General features: G+C 43.5%; 1 protein-coding gene across 12 annotated transcripts in view; it reads left to right on the forward strand.

The window, feature by feature from the left end:
- Positions 1-6694: 6694 nt before the first annotated feature.
- Positions 6695-15615, forward strand: part of LOC122562047 (multiple PDZ domain protein) — a 368714-nt gene continuing 359793 nt past the window's right edge. For 6 of the 12 annotated variants that reach the window (XM_043714497.1, XM_043714558.1, XM_043714540.1 and 3 more), the window contains exon 1: positions 6696-7142. The gene's annotated coding sequence lies outside the window, so the exon portion shown is untranslated. Of the gene's footprint in view, positions 7143-15615 lie in introns of all 12 variants that reach the window. The other 6 variants (XM_043714532.1, XM_043714569.1, XM_043714586.1 and 3 more) reach the window with 3 other exon arrangements.

Raw genomic sequence — 15615 nt, forward strand, 5'->3', positions numbered from 1 at the left:
TTGTTGAAAAGCTGTTAAAAAAAAAGTGCAGTTCTTGATAGAAGGACACGGAAATGTTCAATGCTATGAAAGCAACTAGAAGAAATTGATAAAGTGTAAGGAAGCAAGTGTCAGTTGGTAAAACATAGTGGCTGCAATTTTTCCCATCTCAGCACTATGGTGATATCAAAAAGAACTCATGAAGGGCTTTTGCCCGAAATGTCGACTCTCTTGTTTCTCGGATGCTGCCTGACTTGCTGTGCTTTTCCAGTACCAACTCTAATCTCCAACATCTGCAGTCCTCACTTTCACCTATCAAAAAAACCTGTCAGCTTTTCCATAAGCAATGGCAAAAATGCAAAATACTGTGTGATCTACTGAATAAGCCAGAGCTATACTTATATCACTGCTGGGAAAGTTGTTTCAAAATGCATTACACCATAAATCTCTCTGAAGAAGTGAAAAAAAAGAGCAGAAATTTTGAGGCTATGCTTTGAGGCACAAATGAATATAACATTATCTTGCAGCCCCCTTCCCCTCCACATGCTCAAAATGTCAACTGTTTTTCTCTTTGGATGCTGCCTGACCTGTTGTGATTTTCCAACAGCACCAGCATTTGACCTTGTATGCCTTGGCATCCACATATCTCTGAAATGTTACAAGGGTTCCTGCCTCTATCGCTCTTAAAGGCAGTGAGTTCCAGATTCCCATCACTTTGTCCTCCTTTCCTGATACCCTACAGGACCAGTGCACATGCACATCAAGATCCCACTAACTGTCAATGCTTCCCAGGATCCTGATACTGTTTATCATGTATTCCCTTGCCTTGTCTGTCTTGCCTGAGAGTATTGAATTGAATTGAATTTATTGTCACACATACCGAGGCATAATGAAAAGCTTTGTCTTGCGAGCAATACAGGCAGATCACAGAGTTAAGTAGCATTTATAGTACATAATAGGTAAACAGTGGCAATGTTAAGAGTTTGAGAGTCTATTCAGCATTCTAACAACAGTAGGGTAGAAACTGTTGCAAAACCGGCTGGTGCATGTGTTCAGGCTTCTGTACCTTCTCTCCGATGGTAGAGGTTGTAGAAAAACCTTGCCAGGGTGGGATGGATCTTTAAGAATGCTGGTGACCTTTCCTTGACAGCGGGCCTGGTAGATGGATTCTATAGGTGGGAAGTTAGCCTTTGTAGTTGTCCAGGTCGAGTTCACCACTCTCTTTAACAGTCACCGATCTTGAATGGTACAGTTGCCATACCAGGTAGTGATACATCCAGACAGAATGCTCTTTGTGGCACACCTATAAATGTTGGCAAGGGTATTCGCCATCATTTTGCCCACAACCAAAGTAAGGCTCACTGGTCTATAATTACCAGGGTTGTCACGACTCACCTTCTTGAACCAGGGGACAACATTTGCTATCCTCCAGTCTTCTGGCACTATAGACAATGATGAAATAAAGATCAAAGCCAAAGGCTCTACAATCTCCTCCCTGACTTCCCAGAGAATCCAAGGTTAAATCCCATCCAGCCCAGTGACTTATCTATTTTCAAACTTTCAAGAATTGCTAAGTTAAAAATCACACAACACCAGGTTATAGTCCAACAGGTTTATTCAGAAGCACTAGCTTTTGGACCGCTGCTCCTTTATCATGTGGTTGATGAAGGAGCAGCGCTCCAAAAGCTAGTGCTTCCAAATAAACGTATTGGACTATAACCTGGTGTTGTGTGATTTTTAACTTTATACACCCCAGTCCAACACTGATGTCTCCAAATCAGAATTGCTAACACCACCTCCTTGTGAACCTCAGTCCCATCTAGTCGAGTAGCCTGTATCTCAGTATTCTCCTGGACAATATTGTCTTTTTCCAGTGGGAATACTGATGAACAATATTCATTTAGAGCTTCCCGTATCTCCTTGGACTCCACACACAACTTCCCACTACTATCCTTGATTGGCCCTAACGTTTCTCCAGTCATTCTTTTATTCCTGATATACCCATAGAAAGTTTTAGTGTTTTCCTTGATCCTACCTGGCAATGACTTCTCATGGTCCCTTCTGGCTCTTCTTAGCTCTTTCTTTAAGTGTTTCCTGAAAAACTTGTAACTCTCAAGCACCCGAACTGAGCCTTCATGTCTCACCCTCACATAAGCCTTCTTCTTCATCTCGACAAGAGATTCAACTCCTTTAGTAAACCACGGCTCCCTCGCTTGGCCATTTCCTCCCTGCCTGGCAGGCATGTACTTTTCAAGGACCCATAGTAGCTGTTCCTTGAATAAGCTCCACATTTCAATTGTGCCCATCCCCAGCAGTTTCCTTCCCCATCCTATGCATCCTAAATCTTGCCTAATCGCATTATAATTGCCTTTCTCCCAGCAATAACTCTTGCCCTATGGTATATACCTCTCCCTTTCTATTGCTAAAGTAAACCTAACCGAATTGTGGTCATTATCACCAAAGTGCTCACCTGCCCCCAAATCTAACACCTGGCTAGGTTCATTATCCAGTACCAAATCCAATATGGCCTCGTGCTTTGTTGGCTTGTCTACATACTGTGTCAGGAAACCATCCTGCACACATTGGACAAAAACTGACCCTTCTAAAGTACTCAAACTATGGAATTTCCAGTCAATATTTGGAAAGTAGGAGAAAGTGAGGACTGCAGATGCTGGAGATCAGAGCTGAAAAATGTGTTGCTGGAAACGCCAGCAAGTCAGGCAGTATCCAAAGAGCAGGAGAATCGACGTTACGGGCATAAGCCCTTCTTCAGGAATGAGGAGGGTGTGCCAAGCAGGCTAAGATAAAAGGTAGGGAGGAGGGACTTGGGGGAGGGGCGTTGGGAATGCGATAGGTGGAAGGAGGTTAAGGTGAAGGTGATAGGCCGGAGAGGGGGTGGGGGCAGAGAGGTCGGGAAGAAGATTGCAGGTCAAGAAGGCGGTGCTGAGTCTGAGGGTTGGGACTGAGATAAGGTGGGGGGAGGGGAAATGAGGAGGCTGGAGAAATGAATGCAGCTTATGCCCGAAACGTCGATTCTCCTGCTCCTTGGATGCTGCCTGACCTGCTGGCTTTTCCAGCAACACATTTTTCAGCAATATTTGGAAAGTTAAAGGTCCCATAACAACTACTTTACTATCCAGGATTATCTTTGCTATCCTTTCCTCTACATCTCTGGTACTATTTGGAGGCCTATAGAAAACTACTTACAGGTTGACCTCTCCTTTCCTGTATCTAACCTCAGCCCATACTACCTCAGTAGATGAGTCCTCAAATGCCCTCTCTGCTACCGTAATAGTGTCCTTGACTAACAATGACACACCTCCCCCTCTTTTACCAGTTTCTCTGTTCTTACTGAAACACCTAAATCCCGGAACCTGCAACAACCATTCCTGTCTCTGCTCTATCCATGTCTCCGAATTGGCCACAACATCGAAATCCCAGGTACCAACCCATGTTGCAAGTTTGATTAGAATCCCTACAGTATGGAAACAGGCCCCTTCAGCCCAACAAGTCCACACCCACACTCCAAACAGCAACCCACCAGGCCTACCCTACACTTACACCTGACTAATGTACCTGACACCATAAGCAATTTTACATGGCCAATTCACCTGACCTGCACATCTTTGGACTGTGGGAGGAAACTGGAGCACCCAGAAGAAACCCACACAGACACGAGGAGAATGTACAAACTCCACACAGACAGTCACCCGAGGCAGAGATTGAACCCGGGTCCTGGTGCATCGTGCCTACCCACCTTATTCCGGATGCTCCTAGCGCTGAAGTAGACACACTTCAAATCACTTTCCTGCTTGCCAATGAACTCTTGCAACCTTGAAACCATTTTTCTGACCTCAATACTCTCACCCTCATGGACACTGGAACTACAATTTAGGTTCCCATCCCCCTGCTGAATTAGTTTAAACTCTCCTGAATAACATTAGCAAATTCCCCCCCTCGGATATTAGGACCCATCCAGTTTGTAGAGACCCCAACAACCCCAGAATGAGCCGCAATTACCAGCTATCCAAAACCCTCCCTCTTGCACTATCCCTGTAGCCACATATTCAACTCCTCTGTCTCCCTATTCCTCGCATCACTTGCACGTGGCACAGGCAACAAATCAGAGATAACAACTCTGTTCGTTCTAGCACTAAGCTTCCACCCTAGCTCCCTGAATTTCTGCCTTACATCTCCATCTTTTTTCCTACCCATGTTGTTAGTACCTATGTGGATCATGACTTGGGGCTGCTTCTCCTCCCTCTCCCCCTCCCCCTCCCACTCAAAGTTCTGAAGACACGATCCTGGCACTTGGGAGGCAACACATCAACCGTGAATCTCTCGTTCCCCTAACTATGGAGTCCCCAATGACTAATGCTCTGCTGATATCCCCCATCCCTTCTGAGCAACAGGGACAGACTCTGTGCCAGATACCTGTATCCCATGGCTTAAGTCATCTCCCCCAACAGTATCCAAAATGGTATACTTACTATTGAGGGGAATGGCCATAGGGGTTCCCTGCACTGTCTGTTCCCTTTCCATCCCCTGACTGTAACCCATCTGCCTCTTTCTTGTACCTGAAGTGTGACTCTGTAACTCCTCTGAATGACCCCCTCCAAAGTTCATCCAGCTCCAGCTCCAGTTCCATAACGCGGTTTTCGAGGAGCTTGAGTTGGGTGCACTTCCCCCAGATGCAGTCAGCAGAGACACGAGTGGTGACCCTTCCCTCCTATATTCTGCAGGAGGAACATTCAATTGCCCTAACTGCCCATCCCCACTGTTCTAAATTCCCAAAGAGACTTGAGAAAAATAAAGAATATAAAAAACTAGTTACCTTACCAATCCAGCACACTGAATTTTTTTATTGGTTAGAGGAGGAGGATGGGTGGGACACAATACCTAAGTAGTGTTTTGTGTTATGCAACCACCCAAATATATTACTTCACTTACTCAGCAGTTCCGTGTCCACTCCTGCTCAGCGTGCGCTTCGTGTATTCATGAGGTAAGTTTATATAATTGTAAAGTTATCTTCCTGGCAGGCCCCTGAACATCGAGACTGCTGAAAACATGAGGTAAGTTCATAAAATTATTTGATTAATAATTGTATAAAAATATTCAAAGTAACAACTGCAGTTTGTAATTTCTTTGATTATTGAAAAGTTTCAATATAAAAACAAGGAATTACACTCTTTCTTTTTCAGCACATATTTTTTCTCCTCCTTTCCTCAAAATGGTTTAGTTATCACCTATCTTCTAACCCTACTTAACCTGAATCTTTACATAGTTTTCTTTCTTATGTACAAAGCCACAGGAAATACTTTATATTGTAAGATACATCTATCACAGCACGTTTTAAATTGAACTATCTTGAGAAGTTCTATTGCTGAAAACCCAAATTAAATATGACAATTACTTCACTATGCAGTATGTGTTAGTATCGTAGGTGGACGATTTGCCACTTGTCTCAAACTCTCCAAAAAGATTATAGGTAGTGTTCAGTTGCACTGAACCGAGTAAAACAAAACTCTCCTGGAATATTATATTTTTCCCAACTTATTACTGAAGAAGTAGAATCCTAAGCAGAACATATTTCCTTCTATTCCATTTCATGTATTTCATGTGGAATTAACTAACCAGTACTTCGCAAAATTCTTAGAAGAAAAATAGGTAGATACCTATATAAACTCAATATAATCTAACTATCTTGCATATATTAACCAACGTATATAAACTCAATTTAATCTAACTATCTTGCATATATTAACCATTCAACAAATTACTTTCATATTTAAAGATATTGAAAAATATGCAGCATGTTCATTCTTAACAGAAGGATAGGGCAAGTTAAACCCAAGTAAAAATATGATTTGCTCTCTGTGTCCTTCTCTGGATTGAATTACTACAACATGTTTCTCCGAATGATCTCTTGAAACACATTCATTCCATTATTGCTGATCTACGTAACACAATAGTTAGACCTTATCAATTGTAGATATACCAACTATGCCATTTTGAGTTAACAGTCAGATTCAAAATTGAACATACCACATAACCCACAATCTGGAATTTTATGCGTTTGATATGTATCAAAGAGCTGCCTGGAAAAACAGTGAGACACTCACACTGGTAAGACCTGCTGTTTATTCTGTCCATCATGCACTTAAGAGAATGGCACCAAGCAATGCAATGTCCTACCTGCCATGAGCACTCAGCTGCATCACAGGATAGGCCTTGTCTCCTGCTAGCACAGCACCCTTTGATTCCTAAGATCAAGGAGTGACTCAGAAAAATTTGTAGTTGTTGTTAGAGAAGACACGTGAGCTGTGAGTCATAAACTTTTAGTGACTCACAATTTAGAACGTCGATCCCTTTGCAACTCGAGATTCTGTAGTTATTCTCCATCTAATTAATACACTGCTTTGTTTTTCCTTCTGCCAAAGTAAACAATTTCACATTTTCCCAAATTATACTCCATCTGTCAGGTTTTTACACATTCTGTGATGATGCTTTCTTGTCCCTTTTTTTTCTCAGGGTTTCATAAAAGCACAGGTTCCAAAAAGTTTGTGTTCGATGGGTTTCAGGTCCAATTTGATTATAGCAAACAGATACTGCCTCAGGGAAAAGGCTTTCAAGTTTAAAAACAAACACTTGTACAATGAAAGGGGAGTGGTCAGGGGGGTTTGGAGGGGTATAGGCCGGGTGCTGGTAGCTGGGACTAGATCAGCATAGACAAGTTGGACGGAAGGGTCCCTTTCCGTGCTGTACAATTCTATGTCTCTATTTAAACCTAATGGCTGCAATATTTAACAGACAGGATATTTGAATCCAACAATCTAACGGGTGAAATGTTGAAGTTTAACGGGTGGGATATTTGAATTTTAAACAGTGGGATATCCAAATCTAATGACTAGGATATTTGATTCGAATGGACGGGATATTAAATGTTAAAGAGGATGAGCAGTTGAATCAAATGAACGTCCACTTGAACCTAACGGTCTTTGATTTCATTCGGGAGCTCCTTACGTCCAACCTCTACGCATACACCTCCCGAGGGAGTGGTGCGCAGGCGCAGCCCGGAGTCGTTTGCCAGTGCAGTGTGTCAGGCGGAGTCGGTGCCGCTGGGTGATGGGTAATCTTTAACGGTATTCGTTCTGTCGGGTGGGGTAAGGAAAACGAAATGTACTTTCTAATGTCTGAAAACGGGGTTGCTGCTACTTCGGCGGGGGGTGCGTGGGAAGACGTTAGTAGAGAGAAAACAACAAGCAGCCGAATGGAGACTACTGTGGTCGGAGGGAACTGCTGTGGAGACCCCCATCCCCCCGCCCCCATCCTCCCCCATCCTCCCCATCCCCGGGCAGCCCGAGGGGTGTGGGAAAACCTTCCCCTTCCTTACCGCTTCTCTTCAATGTGTGACCAGGGATTTTAGCAGTTCAGCCAAACGCGAGCATTCATGGTGCAGCGTTTTGCCCTAACCACTCGCGATGCTTTATTTATCCTTCCTACCCTCAGTTCGTATACTCTGTGCGCATCTTTGAACAGTCCCACCGTATCTGTTCCATCACAGGAAAGGAGCTGTGATTCAGTGTCACTCGGGTGTTGGGCCGGGTCCTATCTACCATTTTCGAGGATATTTTCTACCCCATTGGGAAATGTTGGTTAAAAGCTGTTTCGATGCAGTTTTTATTGTTCTCTTTGGTCACATTTCATGCTTATGGACCTAGTGCTGGAAAGTGGGGCTAGTGTAGATCGTATCTTGTATGGTGGTACAATGGTCTGAAGGGCCTCTTCTATACTGTATGACTCTAGGTTTGAAATATTATTTAAATATTTGTCTGTTGCAGTTGTATGATTGTGTTAGTGTTAAAACTTAAATTGTCAGCCAGACGTTGTGAAATTGAGGGATTTTGATACAAAGAAAATGATTTGAACCATAAATATTAGGAAGGCTTATTTTGTTCCTGTATCAAATTCCATTCCCTAGTTAACAACTTCATTCCTCTCTCTGGCAACTGAGATAAACCTGGCTGACTGCAATTTTGATGTCATTGAGATGTACAGCATGGAAACAGACCCTTCAGTCCAACTAGTCCATGTTGACCAGATATCCTAACCTAATCTAGTCCCATTTTCCAGCACTTAACCCATATCCCTCCAAACCCTTCCTATCCACAGACCCATCCAGATGCCTTTTAAATGTTGTAATTGTACCAGCCTCCACCACTTCCTCTGGCAGCTTAGTCCATACATGCATCACCCAATGTGGAAAAAAATTGTCCCTTGCGTCCTTCATTTTTATAGAGTTTCCAGCATCTGCAGTCATTGTTTTTACCTCCTTCCTTTATATATCTTTCCCCTCTCGGCCTAAACCTATGCCCTCTAGTTCTGGACTCCCCTAGCATATGTTTCTGAACACTCTTCCATACCCTTGCTAAGAACACTCATTTGCATACTCTTAACAGTATATAAGCTGATGTTGGTGTTGAAACATAGAAAATCTGAGATGGAATAGACAATTAATCCCTTTTGAGCATGCTGTGCTATTCAGTATAATAATGGTTGATCATCCAACTCAGGGCCCTGTTCCCACTTTCTCCCCAATGCTTTGATTCCTTTAACCTTAAGAACTATGTTTATATCTCAATGTATCTTTGTTATTGTACAAAGTTAAAAATCACACAGCACAGGTTATTGTCCAACAGGTTTAATTGGAAGCACACTAGCTTTCGGAGCACCGCTCCTTCATCAGGTGGTTGTGGAGGACACAGAAATAATAGCAAAAACTTAGTGTGATGTAACTGAAATTATACATTGAAAAATACCTTGATTGCCTGTTGAGTCTTTCATCTGTTCGAATACCATGATAGTTTCATTTTCATGTGTAAATCACAATTTTTTAAAAAAAGTTGCATTCTCAGGTTAACTGTAAAACAATTGGCGTTAGCTAGACAATATGTTGAAGGTGTTAGCTCCCTGTGTTCTCTGTCTATGCCATGATGTTTCGATTGATTCTAATCTAAAAAGTGAGATAATAGTTTTACATGAATTCATACAGTTTTTGAGCAAAGTACAATGTAACTCTGCAGGTACAAATTCACCCCACAAAATGTGTGTATGTGTGCATGTGGGTCTTTGTGTGTGTGTATGTGTGTCTGTCTGGGTTGTGGGGGGGTTGAGAGTGTGAGAGAGTATATATGTGTGTATGTGAGTGTAGAGTGTCTTAAATCTGTGAGTGGGTGCATGTGAGAGTGTGGGTGTGTGTGAGAGAGAGTCTGTGTGTGTATAGTGCAATGGTGGTCACCTGTAGTGTGACATGAACCCAAGGTCCTGATTGAGGCCCTCCCTATGGGTATGGAACTTAGCTATCAGCCTCTGCTCGGCCACTTTTTGCTGCTGCCTGTCCCGAAGACAGCCTAGGAGGATGGTCACCCGAAGGTCTGAGGTTGAATGTCCTGGACCGCTGAAGTGTTCTCCAACTGGGAGGGAACACTCCTGTCTGTTGATTGTTGTGCGGTGCCCATTCATCCATTGCCGTAGCCTTTGCTCAGTTACCCCAATGTACAATGCCTCAGGGCATCCATGCCTGCAAAGTATACGATAGACAATATTAGCTGAATGACATGAGTACCTGCCAAGTCGAAGATGGGAGGTGTCCCCACGTGTAATCGTGGTATCCATGTCCACACTCATGAAACGTCTTGCAGCACCTGCCGTGACTGTTATATGGAAGTGTCCTGAAAGCCAGGCAGCTTGCTATGAATAATGATCTATTTGAGGTTTGGCGGTTGTTTAAAGGCAAGCAGTGGAGGTGTGGGGAAGGTCTTGGTGAGGTGCTCATTCTCATTGATAATGTGTTCAGCTCACAAAGAACATGGCGTCGTTTTTCAGCTCCTGGGAAGTACTGAACAACAAAGGGTACCCTGTTGGTTGCAGCACATGTCTGTCTCCTGAGGAGGTCATTACGGTTCCCTGCTGTGGCACGTCGAAACTGGCGGTCGATGAGTTGAGCATCGTACCCCGTTCTTATGCGTGCATCCCTGAGTACTTCCAGGTGTCTGTCACATTCCTCCTCATCTGAGCAGATCTGGTGTATGCATAGGGCTTGTCCATAGGAGATGGCTGTTTTAATATGTTTTGGATGGAAGCTGGAGAAGTGTAGCATTGTGAGGTTGTCTGTGGGTTTGCGGTAGAGTGTGGTGCTAAGGTGTCCATCCTTGATGGGGATGCACGTGTCCAAGAATGAGACAGGTAGTCGAGAGTAGTCCATGGTGAGTTTGATGGTGGGATGAAACTTGTTGATATCACTGTATACGTTTATCAGTGACCCGCCCACCATGGATCCAGAGGAAGAAAATGTCGAATGTACCTGGTGTATAATGTTGGTTGGAGATCCTGCGTAGAGAAGAAGGCTTATTCGAACCTGTGCATGGAAGGCAGTAGAAGTCGCCTACACAAGAAGTACGTGGGATGAGGGCGTGTAGGGAACTTTGAAGGACTGGATAGACTTCCCTGCAGTGATAATGTTGTCTACTGTAGCAACACTGACATCTCCAAAACATGACTACGATCGACACCACTAAATGCCGGCTTAAAGTGGAGAGGATCTCCAAGAAGATAGCACATATCGACAAAGTCATCAAGTTTCTACAGAAATGCGGGCAAGCAGGAAAGATCCCAAAAGGATTACGGATCATGAACCCACTCAAGTCAACCTACAACACAGACTACGCAGAGAAACTTTGCCGCCGCACCTCTTGCAAACTCCTCAATCATCTCGTGCACCAACTCCACAGCAGGCGCCACAACCTTGAAATTCAGATGGAGTCCACGCACTCATCCTGAGCTCAGGATACAGCAGTACAACTACGCGACATTGCCAAACGGACAAGGCGACGAAACTACACCACTTATATGCACACCAAGAACAAAAAATTTGAGAAACTTTGTATTCTCACCAGTAATAGCAAAGCCCACCCTGGCACCACCGTAGACAACATTATCACTGCGGGGAAATCTATTATCAACTTATTGGACCACACCCTTTGACTGGAAGAGATTGAAGTCCTGAGCTGGGGTCTCAACTTCTGCCCCACCACCAAAATGGACCCGTTGGTTCTTGCAGCAGGCACGGAGGAGTTCATCAGACAAATGAGACTCCGGGAATTCTTTCAAGGTGCCAGCAATGATCCCAATGAGCTCACTGATGAACTGGAACAGTCATCACAGAGAACTGTAGAGGAGCGACCAAAGAAGGTGACAACTTGGACCCCACCGGAGGGCCGCTGCCCTGGGCTTGACATGTATGCTCAAACAGATTCATGATTCATCAGCTGTACCCACAAGGTAGAGCAAAATATCACCCGTTCACAACGCAATGCCATCCAGGCTCTCAAAACAATCACAACATTGTCATCAAACCAGCAGATAAAGGAGGAGCCATTGTCATTCAGAATCGAACAGATTACTGCAAGAAGTGTACCGACAACTGAACAATTGGTAACACTACTAGCAACTACCAGCTAATCTGACCAAAGAACACACCTGTGAATTAGATACATTGATCAGGACTTTGGATCCAGTCCTTCAGAGTTCCCTGCGCGCCCTCATCCCACGCACTTCTTGTGTAGGCGACTTCTACTGCCTTCCAAAGGTACACAAAGACAACACACCAGGACGTCCCATCGTGTCAAGCAATGGGACCCTGTGTGAGAATCTCTCCGGCTATGTTGAAGGCACCTTGAAACCTATTGTACAGGGGATCCCCAGTTTCTGTCACGACACCACGGATTTCTTACAGAAACTCAGCATCCACAGGCCAGTTGAACCGGGAACATTCCTCGTTAAAATAAATGTTTCAGCATTCTACATCATCATCCCCCGCAATGGTGGGAATGTGGCAATAGCCTCCGTACTTCACATCAACAACTGCCAATCTCCAAACACCATCCTACAACTCATCCGTTTTATCCTCTATCACAATGTCTTCATCTTTGACAACCAGTTCTTCATCCAGACACATGGAACAGCCATGGGGATCACATTTGCACCCCAATTTGCCAACATCTTCATGCACAGGTTCGAACAAGACTACTTCTTCTCTACGCAGGATCTCCAACCAACATTATACGCCAGTACGTTGATGACATTTCTTCAGGACCCATGGTGGGCGGGTCACTGATTAAAGTATACAGTGATATCAACAAGTTTCATCCCACCATCAAACTCACCATGGACTACTCTCGACTACCTGTCTCATTCTTGGACACATGCATCTCCATCAATGATGGACACCTCAGCACCACACTCTGCCGCAAACCCTCAGACAACCTCACAATGCTACACTTCTCCAGCTTCCATCCAAAACATTATATTAAAATATCCATCTCCTATGGACAAGCCTTACGCTTACACCAGATCTGCTCAGATGAGGAGGAACGTGACGCGCACCTGGAAGTACTCAGGGATGCCCTCATGAGCATCATACCCTGTTCTTAACTCCTCGACCGCCAGTTCCGACGTGCCACAGCAAGGAAACGTAATGACCTCCTCAGGAGACAGACACGTGCTGCAACTGACAGGGTACCCTTTGTTGTTCAGTACTTCCCAGGAGCTGAAAAACGACGCCATGTTCTTTGTGACTTTCAACACATTATCAATGAGGATGACTACCTCGCCAAGACCTTCCCCACACCTCCACTGCTTGCCTTTAAACAACCACCAAACCTCAAACAGATCATCATTGTTCGTAGCAAGCTGCCCGGCTTTCAGGACAACTCCATGCAACCCTGTCACGGTTGGCGCTGCAAGACGTTTCAAGAGTGTGGACATGGATACCACCATTACACGTGGGGACACCTCCTACCATGTATGTGGCAGGTACTCATGTGACTCAGCCAACATTGTCTATCCTATACGTTGCAGGCAAGGATGCCCTGAGGCATGGAACACTGGGGAAACCAAGTAAAGGCTACGGCAGTGGATGAATGGGCACTGCACAACAGTCAACAGACAGGAGTGTTCCCTCCCAGTTGGGGAATACTTCAGCGGTCCAGGACATTCGACCTTCGGGTGACCATCCTCCTAGGCGGACTTCGGCACAGGCAGCAGCGAAAAGTGGCCAGGCAGAGGCTGATAGCTAAGTTCCATATTCATAGGGAGGGCCTCAACTGGGTCCTTGTGTTCATGTCACACTACAGGTGACCACCATTGCACTATCTATCTATATATACTTGTGGGGTGAATTTTGTACTTGCAGAGTTACATTGTTCTTTGCTCAAAAACTGCATGAATTCATGTGAAACTCTTATCTCATTTTTTTTGAGATTAGAATCAATCTAAACATCATGGCATTGACAGAGAACACGGGGCTAACACCTTCAACATATTGTCTCGCTAACACCAGTTGTTACAGTTAACCTGAGAATGAAAGTTTCTTGTGATTTACACATGAAAGAAGTGAAACTATCATGGTATTCGAACAGATGAAGACTCAACAGACAAGGTATTTTTCAATGTATAATTTCAGTTAAATCACACTGTAATTTTTTGCTATAAATTCTGTGTCTTACAATTGTGTCCTCCACAACCACCTGATGAAGGAGCGGCGCTCCGAAGGCAAGTGTACCTCCAATTAAACCTGTTAGACTATAACCTGGTGTTGTGATTTTTAACTTTGTAAATCCCAGTTTAACACCGGCATCTCCAAATCCTGTTTGTTATTGCAGGCATACTCCTGGCTTGACCTTTGTCTTCAGCTCTTAGAGCACAGGCTTATGGATGACCGAGTTTTCAATCTCTTGACTGACCCCAAACACTACTATGCGTGCTGACATTGGCTATCAGTCAAATAGTGTGTTAATTTTAAAATTCACATTTTTTTTTTTGAAACTTCGTTTCTTTATACTTTTAGTCATCTCTGGTCCCTAATTCTGGCATTTTGACTTCCTCCTTCAATCTATCCAACTCCTAATTCCCTTTCCTCCTGTCAGATCTCTAGCCCAATATATTTAATCAGGCTTTTGAGTTATCCAATAGCACCCTATGTGGCTTGCAGTCTTCTTTCTTTTTTTAATTTGCTTGTGAAACACATCCAGGTATTAGTTACATTAAAGATGCTATACAATTTGCGATCAGGATGTCAGTGATTGTCTCCAAAGTGTTGTAGTTTGGATTCAATTGAGAAATTCTGTCTACCATAGATTCTTTTCACATCTCCTTAACTTTACATTTTGAATTTAACTTTTTTAAGATCTTAATCAAACTTCCCCTATTTATCATCCTACCTTCTGGACCTAGTATTTTTAGAGTTTATTGAACAGAAACAGGTAATTTGAGTGCTTCACAAACCTCCTTTCACCTTGCCTAAGCCAGTCAACATAATCTTTACCCTTTCACAGATGGATCCCAGCTTCAAAAACACAACTTTTGACTAAAATCTAGTCCTGAAGATAATAATCTGATAGACTGACCAAGCCAACCAGTCAAGTGATATTGAGCTTGACTGTGGAAGAAACTATTATCACTAGCTGGGGAGTCGAGGATGAGGGATTTAGTCAAAATGTTAGAGCCAGGATTATCTGGATTGAAATTAGGAAACAAATCCTCTGAAATGAAGTTTTCAATTTGTTTATAAAATAGCAATAAAACACTAGACCACTTTATCTTCAACTAGTTCTAAAAACAAGGTATATTGGGGCAAAAGTGGATTTATGAAATTAAACCAATATCACTCATTGAATCGAGGTAATGTCTGAGTTAAGTAGCCTGCACCACTTTCCATGTGCCGTTGTGCACTGAGGGAGAAGAGTAGCTGCTTAAAGTTCTGGAAATGTTCTGATGTTTTCCACGTTTCTGTAATCCCAACTGAATGGAAGGTACTAGCAAAAGCAGCTGATAGAATAGCATTTAGGAAATGATTGTGTATATTTAATGTTAAGGGGCAAAGAAGTTTTAAAAACCAAATACTCAGTTATTTGACTTCACTGCAAAACCACCTCCCAAGAAGGAGCAGCACTCTGAAAGCTTATAGAACATAGAACAATACAGCACAGAACAGGCCCTTCGGCCCACGATGTTGTGCCGAACTTCTAACCTAGATTAAGTACCCATCCATGTACCTATCCAAATGCCGCTTAAAGGTCGCCAATGATTCCGACTCTACCACTCCCACGGGCAGCGCATTCCTTGCCCCCACCACTCTCTGGGTAAAGAACCTACTCCTGACATCTCCCCTATACCTTCCACCCTTTACCTTAAATTTATGTCCCCTTGTAACTCTCTGTTGTACCCGGGGAAAAAGTTTCTGGCTGTCTACTCTATCTATTCCTCTGATCATCTTATAAACCTCTATCAAGTCACCCCTCATCCTTCGCCGTTCCAACGAGAAAAGGCCTAGCACTCTCAACCTATCCTCGTACGACCTATTCTCCATTCCAGGATTTCAAATAAACTTGTTGGGCTATATAACCTGATGTTGTGTGACTTCTGACAACTCAGCAGAACATTGAACTGTTCCATTTGAAATTTGGAAGTATAGCTTTTTCTGTATTTAACAGCATCTGTTATTGGCTTCTGTGTCTAGTAAAATTGTAAATTTGCTGTATGAATTTTCTTGGGAGGCATAAACAGAAAATTGTAACA

This window comes from Chiloscyllium plagiosum, chromosome 2, assembly GCF_004010195.1.
Source record: "Chiloscyllium plagiosum isolate BGI_BamShark_2017 chromosome 2, ASM401019v2, whole genome shotgun sequence".
Lineage (NCBI taxonomy): Eukaryota > Metazoa > Chordata > Chondrichthyes > Orectolobiformes > Hemiscylliidae > Chiloscyllium > Chiloscyllium plagiosum.